The sequence below is a fragment of the Oncorhynchus kisutch genome, linkage group LG22 (assembly GCF_002021735.2).
Source record: "Oncorhynchus kisutch isolate 150728-3 linkage group LG22, Okis_V2, whole genome shotgun sequence".
In the NCBI taxonomy this organism is placed as follows: Eukaryota; Metazoa; Chordata; class Actinopteri; order Salmoniformes; family Salmonidae; genus Oncorhynchus; species Oncorhynchus kisutch.
The window spans coordinates 19,845,005-19,859,553 of record NC_034195.2 but is presented as its reverse complement, the minus strand read 5'-3'; the positions used below and the strand labels follow the sequence as shown (position 1 = coordinate 19,859,553).

At 43.2% G+C, this 14,549-nt stretch overlaps 1 protein-coding gene across 2 annotated transcripts in view; it reads left to right on the top strand.

Annotated features, from left to right (window-relative positions):
* Nucleotides 1–12,705, top strand: part of enc2 (ectodermal-neural cortex 2) — a 43,520-nt gene extending 30,815 nt beyond the window's left edge. For both annotated transcript variants that reach the window (XM_020456570.2, XM_020456569.2), the window contains one exon: nt 11,686–12,705. The gene's annotated coding sequence lies outside the window, so the exon portion shown is untranslated. The remainder of the gene's footprint in view (nt 1–11,685) is intronic.
* The last annotated feature ends 1,844 nt before the right edge of the window (nt 12,706–14,549 follow it).

Sequence of the window (14,549 nt, the reverse complement as noted above, 5' to 3'; positions counted from 1 at the left end):
CATCACAGGGCTCCATTTCACAGAGGAGCAGGTGGCCCAGCTTCATAATTAGCTGCTGCGGGCCAGGCTATAGAGGCTAGATCCCCAGGGTGACTGCCCTTCCTCCCCCCTCGGCTGGAGGATGCAGCGGCTGGGAATCCTGTTTTAGCCCATACATTTTTAAACAACTGCAGCAGGCGGAAGAGAGAGACTACCTGACTGCAGCCTGCCACATTCCACCAGTTTTTCAAGGGTCTCTCTCTGGTACTGCACCTGAACTTTACCACAGCGCCCAGGCAATATTTATATAACCTTTATTTTTGACGGGGAGTCCTGCTGAGACCAAGGTCCCGTTTAAAGATGAGCCCTGTATACACATCAATTTACACATTGCTACTCAGATCAATACATTAATAACTAAACACTATCATAGACAATTATTTAATATGACAATAATAGGATTATTATTATATCAACAGTGGACAGACTCCCACATGTCAGTCGGTACATTTTATGTCAAGCATGTGTATCCTTATCATTTTAGACTCCACTGGAGTCTGGTTCCTCTTTTCAGAGACATATATTTTAGTACTTTGAAAGGGCATCCCAAGCTCCTCTGGCCATTAGCCTAAAGCTGGGCATTAGCCTCTTACACCTATCAAATCTCAGGGCTTGTGAAACACAAGCTAACACATTTAATGTGGGCTTAGCAATAACCTTATCTAACCTCGTTGTTCCCCTGACTCCTGGCCAGCACACGAGGAGGATTAGGGTTACAATGTGGATGGATATGGGTCGTCGAATAGTCAGGCTTATTAGGCTAATCCAGTACGACGACTGTTTTCTGAAGTATTATTCATTGCATTTAGAATCATCTGGTCCATTATATACATTCATGGCATTTTTCACGCCGTCACATTCTAGCAGGACAAATTAATCATATCAGTACGGCAGATAGTTTCTATACAGTGTTTCTACAATGTTGGTCTCACAGGCTTCCCCCCCCCCCCCCCCCCCCCAAAGCTGTCGTTTTGGCTTTAATGAATGTCCAAAGGGAGGTGTCTGCCTATTGGAAAGCTCTCTTGGCACAGCGTCATGCCTCTAATCAGCTGTCACAGGGGTGACTCTGCTCACTCCTGACATTTGTTTGTTGACAACACAGTCACACACAGGGACTTTTCTCCCGCTCAGGCTCTGTTATGGAATAATCTGTGGGGCTGTGTTGTGTCAACAGGATAGGTGGAGTGTCAGAGGACACAGTAAAAACTCCACATTGAGCCGATTCATTGTGTCCGAGCTGCTGCTGTGGTCTGGAGGAATGCAGTCAGAGGAGGAATGCCCCTTCACTGCTCCTTGAGAGAGACCTTCCTTCCACATCCACTGGCCATCTTCTCCCCCTGCCCACACTCCTCACTGTTTTGCAAGGCCTTAATGAGACCCTACTTACAGCAGCACACAGATCCGCTCAACACTGTTTGCAGTGGCTGACTTGAGCTGCGATGATTTTATAATAGGCTTGAGTGTAGCTTACAGCTGACTCCTGTACAATATGAAGTAGGACAGCGGTTGGTTATGGGAGGAAGAGGAGGGGAAGAGTCCAGGCAATGAAGAGAAAAGATGTGTGTCTTGGCTTGCTTGGCGACAGGGAGTTTTCCTGCTCTGTTATACAATGACTTCAGGTTTGATTGAATTATGTCCAAGCAGGAAATAAGAACATACTACTGTAACATCATGATCTTTCACTCTGTCAGCAAACCAAATATTAGCCTAGATTCAGTATGAATCAAGTCACTGCACTGAAGGTCTTCTGCTCCCATCCTATGCTATTATATTTTATAGCATGTTTTTATGAACCCATCAGACCCAGAGGCGTCAATGTAATGATGGTTGACCATAACATTCTGAACAGAAATACAGTAATGGTGTCTTTCTATAATGAACCAGCCTGTGTGCTACCCAGCAATACCCTGGGCAATTTGGCAAAGTGGCAGCAGAGATGTGTGACTGTCTGGGTGCCAGGGGTCTCCTATCAAAGACAACATCTGAGCTACACCACAGTCAATGGGCCAGAGAGTGGGAGCCTGCCAGGCTGCTACACACCTCAGGCTACAGTCTGCCTGCTCGCTCACCAGAACTTTCCATCTGAAACTGCAACACTGTAGACAAGCCTTAATGGGTGTAGTAAATGGGGAATGTTAGACATGACCATTTCCTCTGCTTTAGAAGGGAATGTAGGCCTAATGCTAATGGCCTGGGTGTTTTACTGTAACCATTTATCAGATACAATGGGGGGTCTCTGAGAAACGATGTTGTGCTGTTTTATACCACTCTAGCGAATGTTGACTATGTAGCCTAATCTACACAGATCCAGGCAACTGAATCCATGAGACCGCATTGCTTTAGCCTCCAAGCCCTGGTGACATATGTAATTTGAATCATTTTACACAACGGGCAACTCCTTTGAGGAGGGGAAAGAAAACATTTCATTAGGTCGACATTTAGATTTACTAGAAACTAACTCTGCTGTGCATACAAGGATGGCATTATTCCTTGCCGTTGTCCCAGGTTTGACCTCTCGTTGGTCTGACCTCTCGTTGGTCTGACCTCATTGTAGTTGTGGAGATGTCAGAACTGGGGCGACTTCTGCTTTTACAAGCTCTACAATGACAAGTATCAATTTGTCAATAAACTCTGACAATACTGTGAATGTTTTCATAGCCATCCATTAAAAATTCATCATGGCCTTTTAAAAGTTATTACGTTCAGCTTTGCCTATGTTATGGCTGAAGATAAAGTCTGGGTGTGTGGCTTTTTGGTAATAAATAGTCATCATGATATATTTGTCTGATATTTTACTCATGGCACTGGCAGAGCTTTGCCAGTTAAAGTAATTGCTGTGTGTGTGTGTGTCCCAACACGTGACATTGTTTTTGAGTTGGGTACACTGGATGTTACTCCTTCTCTTGCCTCCAGTCCAGAGGGATTGTGTTGAGCAGCTGCATTCGACTGTGCCTCAGTAATCCAGGTAATTTGCCAACAGTTGGAACAGTCCTGACCCCATGCCAACCACCACCCCCTGCTTCCAGAAAGACTAAACCAGCTAATTGTGTCAATGTTGCAGAGGCACTAAATCGGATTGTGTGGATATTCATCTGATCTCTCTTTTTGGCACAGTACATGGTACTGTCGCAGGAAACATGGCATTTTGGCCCAATGTACTGGAGAAACAACTGTAAAGCAGTGCTTTTTACCTGATAGCTAGACACAGTGAATCACAGATCGAGCAGTCTCACTCACTCACTCACTCACTCACACAACAGAGAAACATATTCAGACAGACTACATATAAACACACAGCTTCCCCTCTCCAGAATAGTAGGGCTAAGCTTTGCTTGTTCGGTCTGCCCTGTGTAAATTGGCAGTGGATTTAAGCAACATTCTGACATGCCATTGCACTGGACTTCCCTTTCCTGGAATCCACTGGCTCATTGCTATCTCTATCCGCCCTGAAATTTCCAACTTTATCATCATCGCATTAGGCCGCAAAGCTGTGTTCATTCTGCTCCAGTCTAGACTGGTGTCTCATGTAGATAAGAATATCATGAGCTGTTATACAGCACACTGTAATTAAAAAATCTGGCTCCTATCATACAATTCCCAGGAACAGGGTGATATGCTATTGTGCTTTCTCTTGTTTTTTTCTGCAAATAAAATTGCCTTTCACACTTAGCTATTACTTTTCCACTTGAACATGTAGTTTTAGCCCTTTCCATTCATGCCCTTATACAGGTTGAACATGGCAGATCAAATTGGGGCACTAATAAGCACCTAAATTGGGACGTAGTGGCTGAACAGTAAAATGCTATATGTGACATCAGAGTGCTAGCGCTGTATGGGTTTTGACTGACAGCTTAGGGGTGTAACGGTACCCTTATTCATACCGAACCTTTCGGTATGGGCACCACATTTCGGTCCGTACTGTGAATCCGAATGAATACATAAATATATTTACAAAAACTAGGGATTCAAATTTTGTAAAATGTTGCTGCTGACTAACTGACCCTCATTAACCGTTTTTTTAAAAATAGTATAATTACGTGGCCAACAGAAAATACTATCAGAGATCTGTATATAATGACGAGATGTTTATTTCTCATCCCTAACAATGTAGTAGTCGTCCCAAGGCAGGAAGGCAGGCGACATAGAAACACATTGGGCTTGGTTTGGACAGATTTTGGAGAGCGTGAAAGCTCTCGCTGCATACATACACAGACCGGACTTTTTTCATTAAGAGCTTAATAGAAACATGCAACGATGGCAAGCCTATTGTGTTAGTCAAAATGCTATAGCCTACTATTGAACTTTAAAATTTACCTAGGCAAGTCAGTTAAGAACAAATTCTTATTTACAATGACGGCCTAGGAACAGTGGGTTAGCTGCCTTGTTCAGGGACAGAATGACAGATTTTTACCTTGTCAGCTCGGGGATTTGATCTAGCAACCTTTCAGTTACTGGCCCAATGCTTTAACCACTAGGCTACCTGCATGCAACTCCTGTAATGAATCAGGGAATAAAGTCATTTTCAAACATTTTGCCAAAATACAATTAACTGGAAAACCAAATGCAAGCAGTTGTGCCAGAGATGAAAATCTCCATTAGAAACTTGGGATAAATAAGATACACGACGACTGACATACATCGCGCACCAGCGACTCCTGTGGCGGGCCGGGCGCAGTGCGCACTAACCAAGGTTGCCAGGTGCACGGTGTTTCCTCCGACACATTGGTGCGACTGGCTTCCGGGTTGGATGCGCGCTGTGTTAAGAAGCAGTGCGGCTTGGTTGGGTTGTGTATCGGAGGACGCATGACTTTCAACCTTCGTCTCTCCCGAGCCCGTATGGGAGTTGTAGCGATGAGACAAGATAGTAGCTACTAAACAATTGGATACCATGAAATTGGGGAGAAAAAAGGGGTCAAAAAAATATATTTTTTAAAGAAATTTCAAAAAAGAAATCTAAATATTTTAGCCGTTGGCAATGCAGACGCGCATGAGCAGTGTGGTCGGCCTGTTTAGTCTACAAGCACGAGTTGGTTTGCTATGGTTGGTTGCCGTCTCTCTTCCCTTGCTCCCTTTGTCACTCGCACACAGTACACACACACTGCAAGGCCCCTCCACCTGCTAGAGAGGCACCTCTTCTTCTTCGTTGAGGTTTTACGGCGGACTACATCCAAAAGTTGTATTGCCGCCACCTACTGTGCGGATGAAAATAAAAGATCACAAAAGACAAAATAGCACCGCGGTATTGAAAATCATAACGGTATTTCGAAATACCCAAGTATATGGTATGTCACCCATGCCTAACTCAAACTGACTACCAGAAAGTCACTCAACATGCTCCTCTACTGTTAAAAGCAATAGTCCATGTCTGACCCCTACACAGGCTCAGGAGCCTGGGACGGTGGCACATCTTCCGTCACCAATAACCCTTGCAGCTTTTCCACTGTGAATTCCTGAAGCCTCAGATACTTTCCTACCGCAGGCACAATTATGTCCAATTTCTTTGACTTCGTTGCTACTTGAGCCATGCAGTTTATCACAGTTTCAATGTACGCCACAAAATCCACTTTCTTTACATACAGCATGTCTGGTTCTCTTAGTTGACAAACCTTTACCATGGACTGTGGTGCATCCAAAATCTATTATTTTGATCACCTCCGTATAGGAGATCAGATGGACCGCCCTATCTTTAGCCACCTCAACCTCGGACAGGGTACTCTACAAACTCTGGGACACGATTCCCCCCACAATTCCAACATGGCCGTTCTTCTCTATGATCTTCCATATGCTCCTTCCGTCTGCACACATTTTGAAACGTGACCAAATCCTTTACAGTTTTGTGTGTGTACACTTTAGATGTGTCGGGAGGTATTCATTGTAAAAAAAAAAATTTAAAAACAATGTCACTGAGAAACTTTCTTCCTTTCTTCCATTCACCATGCATGCGGGTCAGGTGTCGGGCCTTAACCACATCTGGGATTCTTGTCGCAAGGATTTTCTGCTTTATTTCCACTGTCACCCCAGAACAGGTGCTCTACTTCAGAGGTCAAAGAACTACACTTCAGATGGCCCAACTCTCCCAAATGCAACTGTTGGCATTTAATTTTCCCGCTGTACCGTAACCCCAAAATCGCAATACGTACTGCTCTGAACATAAACACAGCACGCGATAAGAAGTTCCTCCCAGTAATTGGGCAACTTTGGCCCATTTTTTGTTGTTGTTATTTTCATCAGGGAACTGCTGTAAGTTTAAGAGGACTCAAGAGGATGCATTTTGAAAGATGAGACATTGAGAGTTAGAATAAATACCGCTTTGATGTAAAACAAGCAAGCCAAACACCCATGTGCACTTCACAATCCACGATTGTGCACACCATTGTCAGACATGCTTTTTAGTTATGTACCCAGTAGGTCCCTCAGGTCCTCTGGCACTGGCCTTTTAACTTTCCCAAAGCCTTGGACCAAGAGGCATGGAGAGGCAGCCTTTAAATACTATTCCCCCAGCCTTTGGAATAGCCTGCCAGAGAACTTGAGGGGGGCTGAAACAGTGGGCATATTTAATTAACAGATCTTTTTAGGTACCTTAGTGGTCTTTCAGTTTTTGTTATTCTTTCTTTTTTTTATCCTCTCTGTTGTGTAGTAACTAATTAAGTTTTGTCATTGTTTTTTGTTTGTTTTCTCCTGTGAAGAGCATTGCATTGCATCCATATATGAAATGTGCTATATATACACTGTATGACCAAAAGTATATGGACACCTGTTCGTAGGACATCTTATTCCAAAATCATGGGCATTGATATGGAGTTGGTCCCCCCCTTTGCTGCTATAAGACTCTTCTGGGAAGGCTTTCCACCAGATGTTGGAACATTGTTGTGAGGACTTGCTTCCATTCAGCCACAAGAGCATTGGTGAGGTCGGGCACTGATGTTGGGTGATTAGGCCTGGCTCGCAGCTGGCATTCCAATTCATCCCAAAGGTGTTTGTTGAGGGTCAAGGATTTGTTCTGTCAAGTTCTTCCACACCAGTCTCGATAAACCATTTCTGTATGGACCTCGCTCTGTGCACAGGTGTAATGTCATGCTGAAACAGTAAAGGGCCTTCCCAAACTGTTGCCACAAAGTTGGAAGCACAGAATTGTTTAGAATGTCATTGTATGCATTAAGATTTCCCTTCGCTGGAACTAAGGGGCCTAGCCCGAACCATGAAAAACAGCCCCAGCCCCATTCCTCCTCCACCAAACTTTACAGTTGGCAATATGCATTCGGGCAGGTACCGTTCTCCTGGCGTCTGCCAAACCCAGATTCGTACATCGGACTGCCAGATGGTGAAGCGTGATTCATCACTCCAGAGAATACATTTCCACTGCTCCAGAATCCAACTGCGGCAAGCTTTACACCACTCCAACTGACGCTTGGCATTGCGCATGGTGATCTTAGGCTTGTGTGCGGCTGCTCAGCCATGGAAACCCATTTCATGAAGCTCCTGACAAGCAGTTGTGCTGATGTTGCTTCCAGAGAAAGTAGCGGTAGTGAGTGTTGCAACCGGGAAAATATTATTTTTACGCGCTTCAGCACTCGGTGGTCCCGTTCTGTGCGCTTGTGTGGCCTACCACTTCTCGGCTGAGCCGTTGTTGCTCCTAGACATTTCCACTTCACAATAACAGCACTTACAGTTGACCTAGGCAGCTCTATCAGGACAGATATTTGACAAACTTACTTGTTTGAAAGGTGGCATCCTATGACGGTGCCACGTTGAAAGTCACTGAGCTCTTCAGTAAGGCCATTTTACTGCCAATGTTTGTCCATAGAGATGGCGGTGTGCTCAATTTTTTTATACACCCATCAGCAATGGGGTGGCTGAAATGGCCGAATCCACATATTTTGAAGTGGTGTCCACATACTTTTTATATATAGTGTGTGTATATATACAGTTTGATTTGATTCACAATTCACCAGGGCACACACACACACCTGAATGCAGTCATGACTCCTTCTATGCACACCACAATTAGTCTGTTTCTCTGAATAGTCTTGTGAAAGCCAACACTGTAAAATCAAATTTTATAACTTAGCTAGTCATGTTTGCAATAGAACAGGCTTTCAAATCATGCCCACCTGACCCAGATTGCGATTTTATAATGAACCGTTGGATTGGATTGCATTAACAACGGCATTAACAACGGCAGTCATTGTGTGCTGGCAGAGATGCGGGGTTGTGTTAATGTGCTTGCTCTAGTTCTTGAACAGCTAGTAGAGCTCAAAAAGTACCTTGTAGTGGAAGACTCTTCTTTGAGTCATAAACGTGCATTGAAATTGCTTAGGAACTGCACACTGGATAGGTTTGGGCCACTTTGAGACACCAGTTGGTCGTCTCACTCAGACCCTTGCAATGTTTTTGTCTTATGTTGCACCGACCCTACATTTTCCAGGAATAATCTTATGTTACTGAATGTGTCCAGAGTGTTTTCAGATTTGATAATCAACAGAATGTGGCGACAAGTACAGTAAATGTAAAATCAACAGTGTAATGTTTGGATTGTCTTGTCAGGTGAACTGTTGTCCTCAACTTTGGTCAAATAATTTTCCCGAACTTTCAATTGCTATCATGGTTATGCTTTTCATATTTCTTCTGTAAGAAACAATGAAATGTAGCCCTATCCACATAGGCCAATTCCCACGAGTGTAAAGGGTTAAGACACTCTCTGTATGGGGTGTAAGAGCAGGATGTGCAGAGATGTTGCCAACACAAAGTTTTGGTAGACTTAATGGAGCCTTGTTGGTCTCCACTTCCAGGGCTTGTTGCATCTTGTCCAAAAGCGACACAATCGTAGGCTGATGCAGAAGGAATTAAAAGATAATTGGGCTTAATTGTCTGTCTTCTCCCTTCACTCATTTGTTAGTAGAGTCCTTTACAGGCTTTGAAGGTTGATACTGCAGGATTACTCATAAATATTATTCCCTGTTTAAAGTGTTTTAACCCCTTTCATTACCAGCGAAGCAACATTGTCATCGTAAACTGTCATTTTAGCTGCCTTTAAGCTACTTAATGCAGCAGCAATTTTGTACGTAATTAAAACGACTTCAAGATTCCTGGAATTTCATTTCATTCCACATGGATCATAACATTTTCTACAAAAGTATTTTTTCTCTGAATTTGGTTTGTTTCTTGGATGACAGCCGCACAGAAGCTAAAACCTTTTTTTCCCCAGCTGCCCTTGATAGGAGGGGGATGATAACTCACTTTTAAAACTTCATGCTGCATGCTATGCTGCTGTTGTCCAATAAATATGCAAACTTGAGAGAGAAACCTTATTGCTTTATTCATGAGTCCCAGTGAACAGATGTGAATTACTTGAAAATGTTATCTTTACTATGTGATTTAGTGACTTCTGTAGTGATGATCAAAGAGGTGTGTAAGCACAGCAGTGCACTGTGTGAATGTATCTTTTCCCTTGCTACCTGGATGCACCCATAGTATCCAGTACACCGGTATGTTCTGAAATGGTTTGATTGCTGCTATTTAATGCCTCTGCACTCTCAAAGGGAAAGGATTAGCATTAAATTGGAGTGCAGTGAAAACATGTCAAGGTGACGAGAAGAGGATTAACGGTGCTTAGCTCGGAGGGCCGCAGAGGTGGGACGAGGGGTTTCTCTTCTCCAAATCCTCTGGGTAAACACTCTGCTCGCGGCTGCTGCTACTGCCGAGAGCGGATCACAGAGGAGCAGAGGAAGGGAAACGTAAAGAAAGCTTAACTTCAAATCCCTGCCTCACTCTATAGGACCAGGAGAAAGAGAACGGCTCAGAGGAAAGGCTCTCACCATTTCATTTAATCCAGATGCATTCTAATTCTTAATGCAAAAAAAAAAGTCTCGCTGGGGGATTTTGAAACCAGTTCTACCTCTAGTGGGATTTCTCAGCCTTGCCAGAAGTGTGTAGGCCAAACTTGAATTAGAAACTGTACGCATGGCCTAGTTCTAATACCTGTTTAATGTAAGCACTGAGCAGCCATGCTGCCTGTCCTCAGGAGTCTCCATACTGTAAATCCTGTAAAACCATGTCACGCATCAGTTAACACAATAAGCATGTTTCCACACCGGTTTGGTTTATCCTACCTCTGGGAGTTGACATTGCCCATGAAAAGGGATGTGATACCTGACCTATAGTAACTGCAGTAACTCCTTTGTAAAAAAAAATGTTTATATATATATACACACTGCCATTCAAAAAATGTGGGGTCACTTTGAAATGTCCTTGTTTTTTAAAGAAAAGCACATTTTTGGTCCATTAAAATAACATCAAATTGGTCAGAAATGGTTAATGTTGTAGCTGGAAACAGCAGATTGTACACCTATGAAGATATTCCATTAAACATAGGCCCATTATCAGCTACCATCCCTCCTGTGTTCCAATGGCACGTTGTTAGCTAATCCAAGTTTATCATTTAAAATGGAATTCATTTTGCAATTATGTTAGCACAGCTGAAAACTGTTGTTCTGATTAAAGAAACAATAAAACTGGCCTTCTTTAGACTAGTTGAGTATTTGGAGCATCAGCATTTGTGGGTTCGATTACAGGTTCAAAATGGACAGAAACAAAAATACTTTCTTTTGGAACTCGTCAGTCTATTGTTGTTCTGAGAAATTAAGGCTATTCCACGTGAGAAATTGCCAAGAAACTGAAGATCTTGTCCAACGCTGTGTACTACTCCCTTCACAGAACTGCACAAACTGGCTCTAACAAGAATAGAAAGAGTGGGAGGCCCCCGACAAGTACATTAGTGTCAAGTTTGAGAAATAGAATCATCACAAGTCCTCAACTGGCAGCTTCATTTAATAGTACCTGCAAAACACCAGTCTCAACATCAACAGTGAAAAGGTGACTCTGGGATGCTGGCCTTCTAGGCAGAGTTGCAAAGAAAAAGCCATATCTCAGACTGGCCAATAAAAGATTAAGATGTGCAAAAAAGAACACAGCCACTGGACAGAGGAACTCCAGGCCAGCATCCCGGAGTCGCCTCTTCACTGTTGACGTTGAGACTGGTGTTTTGTGGGTACTATTTAACGAAGCTACCAGTTAAGGACTTGTGAGGCTTCTGTTTCTCAAACTTGACACTCTAATGTACTTGTCCTCTTGCTCAGTTGTGCAACGGGGCCTCCCACTCCTCTTTCTATTCTGGTTAGAGCTAGTTTGTGCTGTTCTGTGAAGGGAGTAGTACGCAGGATCATTTGCACAATATATGGAATGCTAACAACAGGGGGATTGGTTGCTGGGGGGGGGGGTTGCCTCAAAGCCAAAACCAGAGGAATACAACAGCAGATGTACAAACTGTGTGCACCCGTTTCCCAAGAGAAGTCATGCCTCTGTCAATTCTGTACACTTTGTTTATGGGGGGAAAAAATGCATTTGCATGACAAGGATCTGCTTGAAAAACAACTGTTGAACTGCATGATTATTGTACAGTAGTCTTACTGTGAATCAATATTTTGCACGACATGAATGTACAGTAATCATCTTGCGCTTACACAATCCAGAACTGACATGGCTTGAGTCTGTATTTCTCATTGGAGCTGTTGTGTCGGTTGCTGTTTTCTCCCTCCTGAGACTTGGGTTTCACAGTTGTTTTTCCCCCCCCATCCTTTCTGTTCACAGGTGTCACATGTTTCTGACCGTAGTGACTGGCAGAGGCTTGCTAGGGCTTGCCTGCCAGCAGCACAGCGTGACGTGTGTCCATCGGGTGACGGGTGTGGCTCCGCCAGCGTCGCCCATTCCTGCTCCAACTAAAAACACACCCCGCCCCCCCCTCCCCGTTCCAGATGATCTGAACACAAGGTCCTCCAAGAGGGATGTCATCAGCTGGCTCTACTCCTTCATAGCACAAAGAGACATCCACACCATGCTTCCAAACAGTCTTATCCATGACCATGGAGAGCGAGAGAGACACTTTATAGACAGACCACTGACTTGGGTTGGGTTTATTGCTCAGTATTTTTGACTGAGGCTATTTTTGAAACGTGTTTTTCTTTTGAGGGATCCACTACTAGATCATTCCACCTCTCAACCCGGGCGAAATGGCCTCAAGGGCTGATGTGTTTTTGTAAATGACAATTGATAAACTACAGTAAGCAGGAACACTATCCGTTCCATCATAGGTGGTGCTGTAGGCTCTCAGCACACAGGATTTATGAACTCGGCAAACGCTCATATCCAACAAATAGCCTACAGTGCAAGTCAACTTTATAAAACAATGAGATATATCAAAGAAACACATTGTATCATTGACCTTTCAAAGGAAATAGTTGTTTTTTTACATGGAAACAACATTGATTCAACCAGTTTTTGCTCGGTTTGTTGATAATGGGTCAATGAGGGTACTAACCTTTTGATACTAAGACTTTTTTTCTCTGAATTGTGTTTTATTTCTGGAGTTAGTTTGTGAGATGACAGCCGCACAGAAGCAACAACCTTTTTTTCCAGCAGTTCCTGATAGGAGAACTTAACAGGAACGTTTTAATGATAAGGACTCACTTTTAAACTGCAGTTTTCCATGTGAGGGGTGCCTTCAAGGACTGTAATAAGGCCTCTTTGTGAACTGAATTCCTTGTGCCTAATACTGGTAGGAAGGTTTGTCATTTCACTCTGAAGTGTTTGAATAAATGACTTTTTGATGCATGTTGACTGGTTCCATAAGTACAGGGAAATGGCTTAAATAAGTGCCTCAACTTGTCGTCTTGATTTGTGACAACTCTAATGCAAACATTCCAGAGGGCTTTGAAGTAGAGAAAATCAGCTTATGATAATAATTTGAGTTGGCTTAAAACCAGTGGGGATTTATTCCAGAATTGTATCCCTTTTCTGACGTGGTTACTCTGATGAGAATGTTAGGTCACTCAGAAGTGTTCTGCTAAGTCAGCCAAATGGTAGAAACGGTAATAAGTTCACTTCAACAATGCAAATAATGTTCTCATGATGAATTATTTAATGCAAGGTTTTTTGGAAGCACACTTCAGTCCATATTTTATTTTGCTATAGGAAAACACTAACTATTGCAGTATGCAACCTCAAATGACTCCTGTACGTGTATATACAATCCTTCCTTTATGAGCACCAATATAAAGACCCCAAGACAAACCTAGCGAAGGCAACGGTAAGTTAGCCTGGCTCTGCCTGCTGAATACATTGTCTGCGTAAATGAATGATTTATAAGGTTTTATTCATAACTCAGTTTGCCTAACGATCCTCTCCTCCCCAGGATACAAGGGTCTTCTCCTGTAATGTTTGCACTGCCGCAGTGAGAAGCTATTAGCATGACACATTAGGATGGGAGTGACTGGTGTGGACGCAGACCACATCAGTGACATTTCCTGCTTCTTCATGGCCCCTCGGGGGTTAATAAGAGAAACACACGTTTGATTCTCTCAGCTTTTTTTTTTAGCTGAAAGGAACAACTCTAATCCCTAGGCTCCAGCCATTAAAAAAAAGTTTAAATGGGTATATTGCTTTTGACGTTCACTCATCCTTATGTTTGTCCAAATAACAACCACCCAATGTCATTTAGTCAACCACCCATTCACCAATCAGTGACAGTATGGCCACAAGGTTGTTGCGTTGCTGTTTTATAGCCCATTACAGACATATTTTCCCCTCCCCTCTAATCAGCCCAGAAGCTTTAGCAGGAGTTCCAAGGGCACAGGCAGGCGTCGCCAGGCAGCATAGCAAGCCCCCTGGGCAGGTGGAAGGTGAGTCCTCTGCCAGGAGACTGTCCGACCTGCGTCTCAGCTGTCTGGACAGACCACCTGCTGCCCTATGTCATCACTGATATCACATATCATCCAAGAACACCCTCCTAACACACATACAATGCCCTTAGGGTTCTACAAGGGAGTGCTACCATTGCACTCCTTTTACATTATGAACAGTTAAGATTGTATGTTTTCAATGACCTAGTAGATCTCTGGGCTTGTTCTGCATAGGAACTACAGCCAGGTGTTGAATTGGGATGGAACTGATCCCCCCCCAAAAAAAAAAATATATATATATATATGAGTTGCTTTTCCATACTTATTTTACTGAGAAAACAGAATTTGCCCATATAGGCCTATGCTGTTTTCCATTCTAAGATGATGGCAGAGGTGTATCACTGTACTACATAATGAGCTACTCCACCTATCTGCTTTCAGGCTGCAGCACCTCCAAACTCCTAATGGGATAGTCTGTGTATGACAGTAATAGCATGCTAGCATTCACAGGGAGCTGACTCATTGAAATGCAGCAGCAGAGTTGTTCTGTTTTTTTTTTCCTTAGCTGCTTCATGATTGAGCAATCTTGGCGCATCCTTGCTCATGTATATTTGAGCATATCCACACCTCTCTTCCCAGTTCACAAAATCCCTCAAGCAATACTTAAATCTCGCTAAACTTCACAGTAGTTCAAAGTACAATGAAGTGCAACAATTTTATTTTCATGAAAGTCTATTACATAGTACATTGAAGTCTTGTTGTCTACTGTTTTAAATA